The sequence below is a fragment of the Panthera uncia genome, chromosome F2 (genome assembly GCF_023721935.1).
Source record: "Panthera uncia isolate 11264 chromosome F2, Puncia_PCG_1.0, whole genome shotgun sequence".
Lineage (NCBI taxonomy): Eukaryota > Metazoa > Chordata > Mammalia > Carnivora > Felidae > Panthera > Panthera uncia.
The window spans coordinates 17,214,007-17,226,783 of record NC_064812.1 but is presented as its reverse complement, the minus strand read 5'-3'; the positions used below and the strand labels follow the sequence as shown (position 1 = coordinate 17,226,783).

Sequence of the window (12,777 nt, the reverse complement as noted above, 5' to 3'; positions counted from 1 at the left end):
GCAAATGACATGATACTATATATAGAAAACCCAAAAGACTGCACCAAAAAACTGCTAGAAATGATCAACTAATTCAGTAAAGTTTCGGGATACAAAATCAATGTACAGAAATCTGTTGCATTTCTATACAGCAATAATGAAACACCAGAAAGAGAAATTAAGAAATCGATCCCATTTACAATTGCACAAAAAACAAGAAGATACATAGGAATAAACCTAACCAAAGAGATGAAAGACCTGTACTCTGAAAACTATAAAACACTGATGAAAGGAATTAAAGAAGACACAAAGAAATGGAAAGACATTCCATGCTCATGGATTGGAAGAACAAATGTTGTCAAAATGTCTACACTACCCAGAATAATCTACACATTTAATGCAATCCCTATCAAAATACCAGCAGCATTTCTCACAGACCCAGAGCAAGCAATGGTAAAATTTGTATGGAAGCACAAAAGACCCTAAGTAGTCAAAGTAATTCTGAAAGACAAAAACAAAGCTGGAGGCATCACAATTCAAGTTCAATTACAAAGCTATAGTGTTCAAAACAGTATGGCACCAGCACATAAATAGACACATAGGTCAATAGAACAGAATAGAAACCAGAAATGAACCCACAATTATATGCTCAATTAATCTCCAACAAAGCAGAAAAGGATATCCAATGGGCAAAAGAATGTCTCTTCAACAAATGGTGCTTGGAAAACTGGACAGCAAGATGCAAAAGAATGAAAGAAAAATTCAAAACGGATTAAAGACCTAAATGTGAGACATGAAACCATAAAAATCCTAGGAGAGAACATAGGCAGTAAGTTTTTAAAAAAAATTTTAAATGTTTACTTTTTTTATTTTGAGAGAGAGAGATTATAGCTGAATAATATTCTATTGTATATATATATATGACATCTTCTTTATCCATTCATCAATATGTAGACCCTTGGGCTGTTTCCATAATTTGGCTGTTGTAGATAATACTGCTATAAACATCAGGGTGCATGTATCCTTTGAATTAGGATTTTGTATTCTTTTTTAAAATTTTATTTAAGTAAAGTCTATCCCCAATATGGGGCTTGAACTCATGACCCTGAGATCAAAAGTCACAGGCTCTTCTGACTGAGCCAGGCACCCCAGGGTAGTTCTATTTTTAACTTTTTGAGGACAGTACATATTGTTTTCCAGAGTGGCTACATCAGTTTGCATTCCCACCAACAGCATAAGAGGGTTCCCCTTTCTCTACATTCTTGCCAATACCTGTTGTTTCTTGGGTTGTTGACTTTAGCCATTCTGACAAGTGTGAGGTGATATCTCATTGTAGTTTTGATTTGCATTTCCCTGAAGATGAATGATGGTGAACATCTTTTCACGTATCTATTGGCCATCTGCATGTCTTCTGCCCATTTTGTAATTGGATTTTTTTTGTGTGTATCAAGTTTTTTAAGTTTGTTTGCTTTTTTATTATTTATTTGTTTGTTTGTTTGTTTGTTTAATTATTTTAGTAAGCTCCACACCCAATGTGGGGCTTGAACTCATGATTCCAAGATCAAGAGTCACATACTCTACTCACTGAGGCAACCAGGCACCACCGAGTTTTATAAGTTCTTTTTATATTTTGGATATGAACCCTTTATCGGATACGTCATTTGCAAATATCTTCTCCCATTCCACAGGTTGCCTTTAAGTTTTGTGGATTGTTTCCTTCACTGTGCAGAAGCTTTTTATTTTGATGTAGTCCCGATAGTTATTTTTGATTTTGTGTCCCTTGCTGCAGGAGACATATCCAGAAAGAAGTTGCTATGGTTGATGTCAAAGAAATTACAGCCTGTAGAGGTGCTTGGGTGACTCAGTCAGTTAAGTGGCCTACTCTTGATCTTGGCTCAGGATATGATCTCAAGGTTTGTAGGATTGAGCCCCATGATAGGCTCTGTGCTGACAATGTGGAGCCTGCTTTGGATTCTCTCTCTCCTTCTCTCTCTGCCCCTCCTCTACTCATGTACTCTCTCTCTCTCTCTCTCTCTCTCTCTCTCTCTCTCAAAAATAAGTAAACATTAAAAAAAATTATTTTTAATTTTTTTAATTAAAAAATATTTTTTTAACATTTTATTTTAGAATTTGATTTTGAGAAGTATGTCCAAAAAATCAAAACTTTTGATTAAATAGGATCACAGATTATTATAAAGAACATGTAATTATGCATTTCACCAAAGTGACAACAAAAGATATCAAAAACAAACACATAAAGTTACACACTTAGGAACAAGATATAGTTGGGATTTTTTTGTTGTTATTGTTCTGTGTTGTTTTTTAAGTAAATCAAAGTCCTGATTAAACATAGGAAATTATTTTGGCAAATCAGATTCCTTACTTTTTAGGCAGATAACATTAAAGAAAACAATATTTACAATTTATTATTAAGAACAGATCAATAGTTTTTTTTTAAAAAAAAACTTTATTCTTTTAACAAAGAGAAAACAAAAATTTTAATTTTTGCACCAGTGTATTTTTTATATTAAAATTAATTTACTTACTTAAATGTATTCTAATTTTCACCAGTGTAGACCACACACAGAATTCCCTTTTAAAGATTCCTTTCCCAGAAAACTTCTGCAACTTTCCTGTTTATACTCAGTTTGTCCTAAGCTTTTCTTCTTTAAATAACTAGTCTCATTTCACTTTCTTTTCCCTCAACAAAAACGTATTCCCATTCCACATATTTTTCCCCAAAACACATATCTTACTTGGCCTGTATGCAGAGTTCTCTTATTTCTAGTGGTCTCAACTTCATTTATTAGAATTCGTCACGCTTAGGAACCTTCATTTCTAGTGTAAACTAAATAGTGAATAATTGTGAATCGTTTCTCATACCAGTATTTTTGGTTAGCAAATTTATGAGTATATTTTATAATTTCTAAAAATATATATTTTCCATAATATAATTTTTTAATAAAGCACAAAGTTTACTAATAGAACTATATTCATCTTTTTTTTTATAGAAATCTTTTTTTTTAATTTTTTTTCTTTAACATTTATTTATTTTTGAGACAGGGAGAGACAGAGCATGAACGGGAGAGGGTCTGAGAGAGAGGGAGACACAGAATTGGAAACAGGCTCCAGGCTCTGAGCTGTCAGCACAGAGCCTGACGCGGGGCACGAACCCACGGACCACGAGATCATGACCTGAGCCGAAGTCGGCCGCCCAACCGACTGAGCCACCCAGGCACCCCTAGAACTATATTCATCTTTAGTTTGTTTGCAATAAGCCAAAAAACAGACAAACCTATGTTTAGTACTTAATATTTCATTATTTTATCTTATTTAGAAATGATCTAGCTATTCACACTCAGCTCATCATTTCACTCAGCAAAATGCCAAAATTTCAGGTTACCACCCAAAAGTTTACCTATAAACATTTTAATCTTATTTACATCTATTTAATCTACTTGTTCTTAACAATTACGTTAAGATTGCCCACAAAATTTCATGAGGCATTAGACAAAGTCAACCATTATCCTAATTTTTTGTGACAAATTTGCAACAGAGAAAATAAGAACCCATTTGACCTTTGTTAAACATGGGTAAAATAAAAGCCTTACATGTTAATGCATAACTCTAAAGACAATTTTATTTTAATTAAACCAACAGCCTTAAATTGGCTTTGGTACCAAATACTATCCCAGATTCATGTGAACTTGAAAAGACATTTGGGTTAGTTTGACTTTTGGAATGCCAGATTCTTACAAGGTGTTGCCTTCAAACCAACTAAATAGAGCTCTTATACAAATGAATTTTAGCAATAGCATCCAGAGGTAGAAAAAATATAACACAGATAGATACACATACAGACGAGATGGATGGAAACACAGATGAGATGCAAATAATCTTCTAGATTTTGTTTTTGCTAATATTTGTGGGAAAGACATTAAAAGCTCAATTTCCAAGTATCTCCCTTTCTCTCTCTCTCTCTCTCTCTCTCTCTCTCTCTCTTTTTAATGAAAAATGTTTCACCAAAGTTCCTAATCCTTTTTATTTCAAAGAATTGCTCTTAGGCCCTCTAAAAGATGGGGGCAGAAAATTTACATCACCAAGGCAGAGAGAAAGCATCTACATTTTATCCAAGGTAAAGATTTGGAGCATATCTGTCTAAGAGATGCTATTGTCTGGCACAAAAGCCATTCTAGAAGTTAGTATTTTTTTTAATGTTTATTTATTCTTTGAGAGAGAAAGAGAAAAGGCACGAGCAGGGGAGGGACAGAGAAGGAGACACAGAATCTGAAGCAGGCTCTGGGCTCTGAGCTGTCAGCACAGAGCCCAACGTGGGGCTCAAACTCACAGACTGTGAGATCATGACCTGAGCCAAAGTCGGACGCTTAACCGACTGAGCCACCCAGGCGCCCCGAGTTAGTATTTTTTTTTAATTCTTTTCCCCTTTTATTTCTTCAGTTTCAGGTAGTTTTCTTTTTAAAGATGTAAGATTTATAGTTTCATGGCACAGAAAGAGTGCAAAACAGTTTTTGGGTTTGTTTGTTTTTTTCTCAGAGTTTCAGGGTAATTGCGATTTAAAGTTCACCTTCCTTTCTCCTAAGTACAGGACAATTTTGTTCCAATCTTGATCTTTTTTACAATATCCACAAACATTTAAGAGGAATAGGCAAGTTTGGGGATTGGTAAATAGGTGGGACTTGACTCGTTTCTGTAGTTCCATTTGGGTCTCATATAGATTTGCAAGACAATGAGTTGTTTTTAATTGCCCAAAGAACTAGATTACAGCCTGAGTATTAAGCGATTGGCCTGTCTTTTTAACAAAACCTGCTTCCCTATATTAGAGAGATTTTTAACTAAAATTGGAATCAAAAGGTTTTTGTCTGTATAAAGCATTTCAGTAAGAGCTTTCTAATTCAACCTTGGCTTCTATTAGTCCGTAACACTGGTCTTTTCACAGATCATTTGTAGGAGGGACGAGGAGAAATGTTGGTCCCCTTTTCCTCTGAAGGGAAAGTAGTGAATAAGTCATTAACCTTTCAAATTTCTCTCTGCATTTTGTAGGACATTTTAAAAGTGGAAGTAAAAGGGCTTATAATTTAAAAAGATATCGCCACTCTCCAGGAGACACAAATTCCTTGGCACCGGGGGGTGGAAGGGTGTCTAGGATGCACCTGCAAAGGGCATCGCATATGAACGCCCAAAGCTGGCAGAGCCCGATTCTCAATCCCTGGAAGGTAGGAGCCAGTCTCAGATACTTTTGTTAAATTTATTTCCTGGCTTTCAGCATTTACATGAGCAACCTGTACACTTTGAACCTAGAGATTAGGGCTGAGTGCTCCCTGTAAATCTCATAGGGCAGATGAGGCCCTGTAGGCAAATGAGGCCAGATTTTAAGGGAAATTTACATTGGATATGGACATTTATTTCTGAGACTTAAGCCTAATTTCTGTCATTTTATCTCATCAAGGGAGTCCCCAACGCTAGCCATTATACTACTAAGAAAACTGAAAGCTTTCTAGAAAGAATATTTTCTTTTAAATATAGCCAATTTAAAGGATCCATCATCTGGCCATTGGCAAGTAGGATCTAACAGCAACTCAAACTAATAAGGCTTAAAGCGTTTACCAAAGATGCAAGATGCATCCGAAGAGGGCATAGGTGATACAGTTCCACAATCCAAAAGTTCATTCCCAAAATTAGCCTAAGAGAGCAAATATCTTCATTGCACAGATGGTAAGAACGATGTGGTGAAAATGGTGTCTCAGGTCTCACAAAATTGTGAGATGCCTCCGGTCACAGACTTGCTAACCTGTAACACCAGGTAGGCAATACTGGAATGGGACTTTCCAGCACTAACAAGCAACAAAAGTTTAGACAACAAAGGTTCCTATGGGCTGGAACCTCTCATGACAAACACCCCTGAGAGCTGGCACAGTTGGACAGAAAGAGAGAGAGAGAGAGAGAGTCAGAGTTGGTTCCCTAGTCTGTTTGGCCACCAAAGTGCACCCCAGTAAGTACACCCTACAATGGTGGAAAACGAAGAGAATATTCTCATTGGTCACAAAGCCAAGCTCTGAGGATATAGAATGAGACAAAAGGAAAATATATGCATATCAACAGTCTTGGTCAAGCCTGAGTCTCTTGGAACCATGCTACTACCTAAAAGGGATGTGCCAGGGGGTTGGAGACTGTGTGATGTTTTACAGCGTACCTTGATGCATGGAAGTTTTCTTATTTTTCTTTTTTTTTTAATGATATTTTGGGATTTTTAAAATAAGTTTTAAATATTTTTTTTAATTTTAAACACAATCTAACCCCCAACATGGGGCTCAAATTCATGACCCTAAGATCAAGAGTTGCATGCTCTAGTGAATGAGCCAGTCATGTGCCCCCACAGAAGTTTTCTTGAGGTTGGTAGGTGACCTAGTGTCAACCTAATCCATTCCACGACCAATTTATCCTATGACGGGAGTCTTCTTGAAGTGGTGAGCACTCTAACAGCTTTTAAGTGCTTGACCTGTGCCCACCAATTTTGCAGCTTTGGCTTCCAGGATGGCCCTTTGCAGTAACCTTTACCTCATGTGCACATCACATGACACAGACAAAAAAATACAAAGACCATATCTGGGAGGAAATGGATCAGTAACCAAAAAGTACTCTACCAAATTTAGCCAAAGAGTCACTAGGCCCAAGGAACTAGTTCCACAAATATTTTCTATTGCTAACCTAAATTTTGAAAGAGAGAAAAGGACTCTCACCATTCTTGCTCCTTTGGATTCTGCAGATGGAGATTCTTGAAAGCTAACATGGTGATATGGTACGAAATCTCACCTTCTGCCAGCTACTTGTCAGATGTCCCAAGGATCTCTCAGCTCCAGCAGAGTCCAGGGTAAGTGGTGTCCAGCAAGTTAACATCATCCTGCCAACTCCACCGACTGTCTGGGAGGCAGAACTTCCTCTGTCCTATGGTCCTTCTAGCTAGACTTAGAATCAGGTTGACATGATACAGATTAACAGGCAGAAATCAGGGTTTGACTGGTTCAGTCAGTAAAGCATGCAACTCTTGATCTTAGAGTTATGAGTTCAAACCCCACACTGGGTGTGGAGCTTACTTAGATTAAAAAAAAAAAAAGAAGAAAGAAAAGGAAAAAATCAAATTTAATAGGCATTCGTACAGGGAATCCACACAGACATGAAATTACCAGCTCATACAACTTTAGAGTCAGGATTAATTTAAGCCTCAGATATGGCTAGATCCAGGGGTACCATGATAACAACATGTCTCTCCACTCTGCTTTTCCATGTTCTGACTTTATTCTCAAGCAGGCTCTCCTCCTAGAGAAGGTAGTCTCTCACAACTCCAGACTAATGTGATACTTAAAGCCAACTGTCTCCAAAAAGAACTTGCTTTCTCCATAATTCTAAAATTCCCAGGAAAGTCTTTAAATGTATCAGATGCTGGCAGGACTCCCTATCTCCTTCATTTTCACGGAGGCTGAAGAAATAGGAAGTTTGTCCAGCATCTGATATATTTATTCTTTCCTGCATTCATTTATTCATTCAACAAATGTTATGAAGCCACTACCTGGCCAGGCACCAGTCTAGGTTCCAGTGATCCAGCAGTGAACAAAACTGACAAACAAAATCATGGGTATTAGATGCCCCTGATACATGAGTTTGGGCTCTCCTAGGGAATCTGAGCTATGCACTTGACTCCCAGCTCCTTCTGGGCCCTCAGGCAGGTGTTCCTGGACACTGGGCCCCATCTCTGGAAGTTGAGAGGTTAGTCCCCTAAACCTCATAGCTGGCAAATCACTTACCCATTAGCTGAGCAAAGAGAGAGATAATTTCTGTATTATCCCTTCACAAACTTTTTTCTCTTCCTTGTAGAACCCAGAGGAGGTCAGGGAAAAATAAAATTTCCCCCATCCTCAGCTGCCAGTAGTATTCCCAAAATAAGATAAACTTCTCCAGGGGACTCACCTAAAAAACAGTCCAGACTTCTGTGCCCCTGAGAAAAACAATAATGAGTAGCTATTATTCTGGGCTACAGGTGGAGATTAAAGATGGACATTCAGCTTAACAGGGGCCAAGAGTGAGCAGAGAATATGAACTTCAGAGTTCCAATCCTGGTATTCCCACTTAGCAGCTTTGACACCTTGAGCAAGTTACCCTGCCTGAGGAGAAGCCCACCCATTTGCAAGTGGCAGTAACAATAATGATGGCACCTATATCCAAGAGCTGTGCGCAGGAGATGCAGTCATTCACTCAAGTGACCACAGGGGCTGAGGGCCGGGTGTGGTGCACTGTCACATCAAAGTTGGGGGCTGCAGCCAAAACGGAAAGACAACGAATGTCACAAAAGCAAACATCCAACGCTGTGAAACAGTATTTACCTAATAGCTCACCCTCCTTCCAAACAGCTCAGCCTGGACAGGAGAAGCAGGAAGAATAAGATTTCTTTGTCTGCTTCAGACACCGAGGTTGGTACAATGTGTACTTAATTCTTCATTCTGGGGCCAATTGGCTTATGTCATATATTTAAAGAAAATCTATCTTTCTCTTAAAAACATAACTTGGTGCAAACGTTAGGTCAAAATTTCAGCTAAAGATTGGTTTCCTGCAAAATGTCAAGTAAAGTGTCCTACCATTTATGACAGGACAGCTGTTGCCTCTTTTTCCAAGAAGGAATTAAAGGATCTTATTACCCTAAATGAAAATGACTAAAGCATGATTATTTTCCTTTTAATCTTTTTTTCCCCAGTGGAAATTTACATAAGATGGAGTTGTAATCCGTTCCTTTCATGCCAGCAGTGTGTCAGAAAATCTCTACTCTTGTAGTCCCCGTGGCAGCAACCCTTAACCTGAGCTGAGGCTGCGTTTGCCTCATGGAGTAGAGCTGGCTTTTATCTGGTGAATGCAATCAATGTAGACAAGTGCATTGGATGACTCAAACTGGAGATTATTTCGGGTTTTGAATTCCGTGTGTATTTTGGCCCTCTTCTTTGGCTAAATCCACTGAATGAATTCAAGTCTGTTTGTTACTTGATGTTGTGGTGAAATGGCCTGAGAACCCTCCTGACATTAGGAATGCTGGCTTTCATCACTCCATACTGGTGATGGTGCATTTTCCAGTTTTCTAAGAAGGGATGATTCTCCAGACTCACTTCCTGGATCAGTGAGGACATGCCCTTTGAACCGTTCTCTCAGTGGTGGACCACTCTTTCACAGCTCACCTTTTTGCGATGTTCTGAAAAACACTGATTTGTGGCCACTGAATAGAGTTAACCCCTGGGGGGCGGGGGCATGGGGGGTGGAGGGTCAGCCATTTTAAAGCTGAATGAGCACACCTAAATGGGAATGAGACCCATGATCTGCCCTCAGGAGCAGCAACCAATGGAGTGACCGTGTCCAGCACTCTCGAGTAGAGGCCAGGCTTTTCTAAATGGGAATTTAAAACCTCCACTCGTTTTGTGCTGCGAAGGACCCTGTTTAGAGGATGAACAAATAAACTACAGCGTAGGAGAAAATATTTGCAAGTCACATATCTGATGAATGCCTTGTATGAAAACTATATAAAGGCCTCTCAAAACTCAACACTATAAAAGCAAAGAATCAAATAAGAAAATGGCCCAAACACATGAACAAATATTTCAAAAGAGAGGAGTTACAGATGGCAAGTAAGCACAAGAAAAGCTATTGAACATCAGTAGCCATTAAGAAAACGCAAATTAAAACCACAATTATATATCCCTACACACCTATTCAAATAGCTAAAATAAAAAAAATAGTGATAGTATCAAAAAGCTGGTGAGGACCCAGAAAAACTGGATCTCTGGGGCATCGCTAATGGCAACGTAAAATGGTACAAGCACTATGGGAAACAGTTTGGCAGTTTCTTATAAAACCAAACATGCGCTTACCATATAACCCAGTAATCACACTCCTTGGGCATGTATCCCAGAGAAACGAAAACTTATATTCATGCAGAAACATGTACACAAATGTTCATAGCAGCTTTATTTAAACTAGCAAAATACTGAAAACAATTGCAATGTTCTTTTCTGGGTGAGTGGTAGAGCAAACTCTGAGATATGCATAAGGAGGGAATACGGCTCAACAAGAAAAATGAAGTATTGGAATGTGCAACAACCTGAATGATCCTTGAGGGCATTATGCTTAATGAAATAAGTCAGTCTGTAAAAGTTGCATACCTTTTGAAGTATGACTCTACTTCTGTAACATTATAAAAAAATGACCCAAACCCCCCACATGGAAATGGAGAGTAGATTGATGGTTGCCAGGGGAGGGAAAGGATAGGAAAGTGGGAATACAAGAGGTAGCATGAAGGAGTTCTCCCATGGTGACAAAGCGGCTCTGTGTCTTGATTGTGATGGTAGTTATATGAATCTATTCACGAAATACAATTACATAGACACGGACACACACAAATGAATGCAGTCTTCAAAAATGATAAAAACAAGGGCACCTGGGTGGCTAGGTCGGTTAAGTGTCTGACTCTTGATCTCAGCCTAGGTCTTGATCTCAGGGTTGTGAGTTCAAGCCCCATGGTGGGCTCCACCCTGGGCATGAAGCCTAGTTTAAAAAAAATTATAAAATGTGCTCGCTTTGGCCGCACATATACTAAAATTGGAACGATACAGAGAAGATTAGCATGGCCCCTGAGCAAGGATGACACGCAAATTCGTGAAGCGTTCCATATGTTTTAGGGGTGTAAAGCGTATCGAGGAGGGTTAATAAAATTGGAGGAATAAGAATCCAGAATGGATTATAACAGTGATTACTTTCTTAGCCACAGCTCATAGGGTTTTTGTTCTTTGGTGGTGAGGAATAAAAAATTTATAGCAGACTTTGACATACTCATTATAATTTATAAAATACATTTGTGGCAATGTCATCTTCATAATAAACTACATATAAAATCAAAAAAATTATAAAAGCAAAATGAGGTCTGTAGTCTAGTTAACGGTAATATACTAATGTCAATGTCCTGGCTTTGATATCACACTACAGCTTGTTATCACCATTAGGGGAAGCTGGGTGAAGGACATATGTGACTGTGCTATTTTTCGCAACTTCCTATGAGTCTATAGTTATTTCAAAATTAAAAGTTACAAAAAGCCCTCTATTCGTCATTTTCATTTATCATTTGCTTAATCATTTATTCATGGTGTTAACTCTAATGATAACCCTCCGTGTCAAAACAAAAACAAAATGGGGCGCCTGGGTGGCTCAGTCGGTTGAGCGTCCGACTTCGGCTCAGGTCACGATCTTGCGGTCCCTGAGTTCGAGCCCCGCGTCAGGCTCTGGGCTGATGGCCCAGAGCCTGGAGCTTGCTTCCGATTCTGTGTCTCCTTCTCTCTCTGCCCCTCCCCCGTTCATGCTCTGTCTCTCTCTGTCTCAAAAATAAATAAATGTTAAAAAACAAAAACAAAAACAAAACAAAAAACCCAAACCCTCAAATAATCAGCAGATCTCCTTGTTTATTCTCAAAGCATTGCTGGGAGCTGTCCCGAGCCTGCCCGTGATCCATCTGCGCACTTGTCTTACCCTCCATCTCTGACAGAAGCATTGAGGGTGGACGCGATTGTCCTTTGTTGGCAGGGCTTCATCTAGACCGTCCTCCGGGGTCGGGAGATTCACTCTTGGTCTGTCGTCCGTGAATTTACGCAAATTCTTAAGGACTTTATCTTTTCAAACACTGTTCCTTCTAAAGTCACTGAATTTCATGTGTTTATCTCCATTGTTTAAAACACTCACACTCAATATTTGTAATTCTTTTAGCCCTTTGAAACTTCATGGGTGCCCCTCTTATTTGGGTCCATTGAAATTTGGTCAACAAGTTTACTTACAGACATACTTTCTATGTCTTTCGTGAATTCATAGCATTTGCTTATTTCTTCAAAGCTTTGGTCTTTCCATACTTGAATCCATACCTTTTGAGCTCTTGCTCAGATGTAGGTTCCTCTTAATAATTTAGTTTGCCTCTTCTGACGTGTCCTCTGCATGTCCTTCCTTGAGTGGCGGAATGACTAAAATCACACACATTCCTTCAAGTGCTGACCCATCTAGGTGTTGTACAAGATAGATGGAACCAAACTTTTAGAATCCAGGACCGGTGGAAGGCTCTTTTACATGCTAAGTTTTACAGGTGTAAATTTTTCTTCTAGACTTTTTTCTTCACTCGTACTTTTTTTTTTTTTTTTTTTACCAATTGAAATATGCATAAAAGGAACACAGAGGGCAGCCTCTATCAAAGGAATTGAAAGCTTTGCCCGAGAACACCAGGCACTGGGGAGAAATGTTTCCCAGGCGCCCATAGCAGGCAGAGACAGTGAAAGAGGAAAAGTGAAGGTAGCAGACATTTACATAATGACATCAACATATTTTAGCTGCCAGCTGTGAGCTGTCTCCAATTCTTCTTTCACGAGCTCCTCAAAGTGCTAGACCCAGAGTGACCCCTGGGTTTTATTGGCCCCAAGGGCAACTCTGAAAGTAACTACAAGTAAGTTTCCTTTTGTTTCTAATGCTGCCCAGAATACTGAGCAGGATTTTCTTATCCTGATAAGAAAAACACAGCGCAAGTATTTTTGGCAAATAATCTACAGTGAATACTATATCTGTTCTCTGGCAACTGATGGCCATCATTGTATGGTTTGACTTGTTCAGATCTGTCCGCTTTTCATGTGTTTTTATACATTTGCCTACCACGCTTTCTCTCTTTTGCTTACTCAGTTGTTCACTGGTTTCATGTCATTTCTCATTTGCTTATTATCA

At 38.8% G+C, this 12,777-nt stretch overlaps 1 non-coding gene across 1 annotated transcript; it reads left to right on the top strand.

The window, feature by feature from the left end:
• The first annotated feature begins 10,599 nt into the window (after positions 1-10,599).
• On the top strand, positions 10,600-10,706 carry LOC125925003 (U6 spliceosomal RNA). The gene has a single exon (XR_007458659.1). It is a non-coding gene; the product is annotated as a U6 spliceosomal RNA (small nuclear RNA).
• Positions 10,707-12,777: the final 2,071 nt, after the last annotated feature.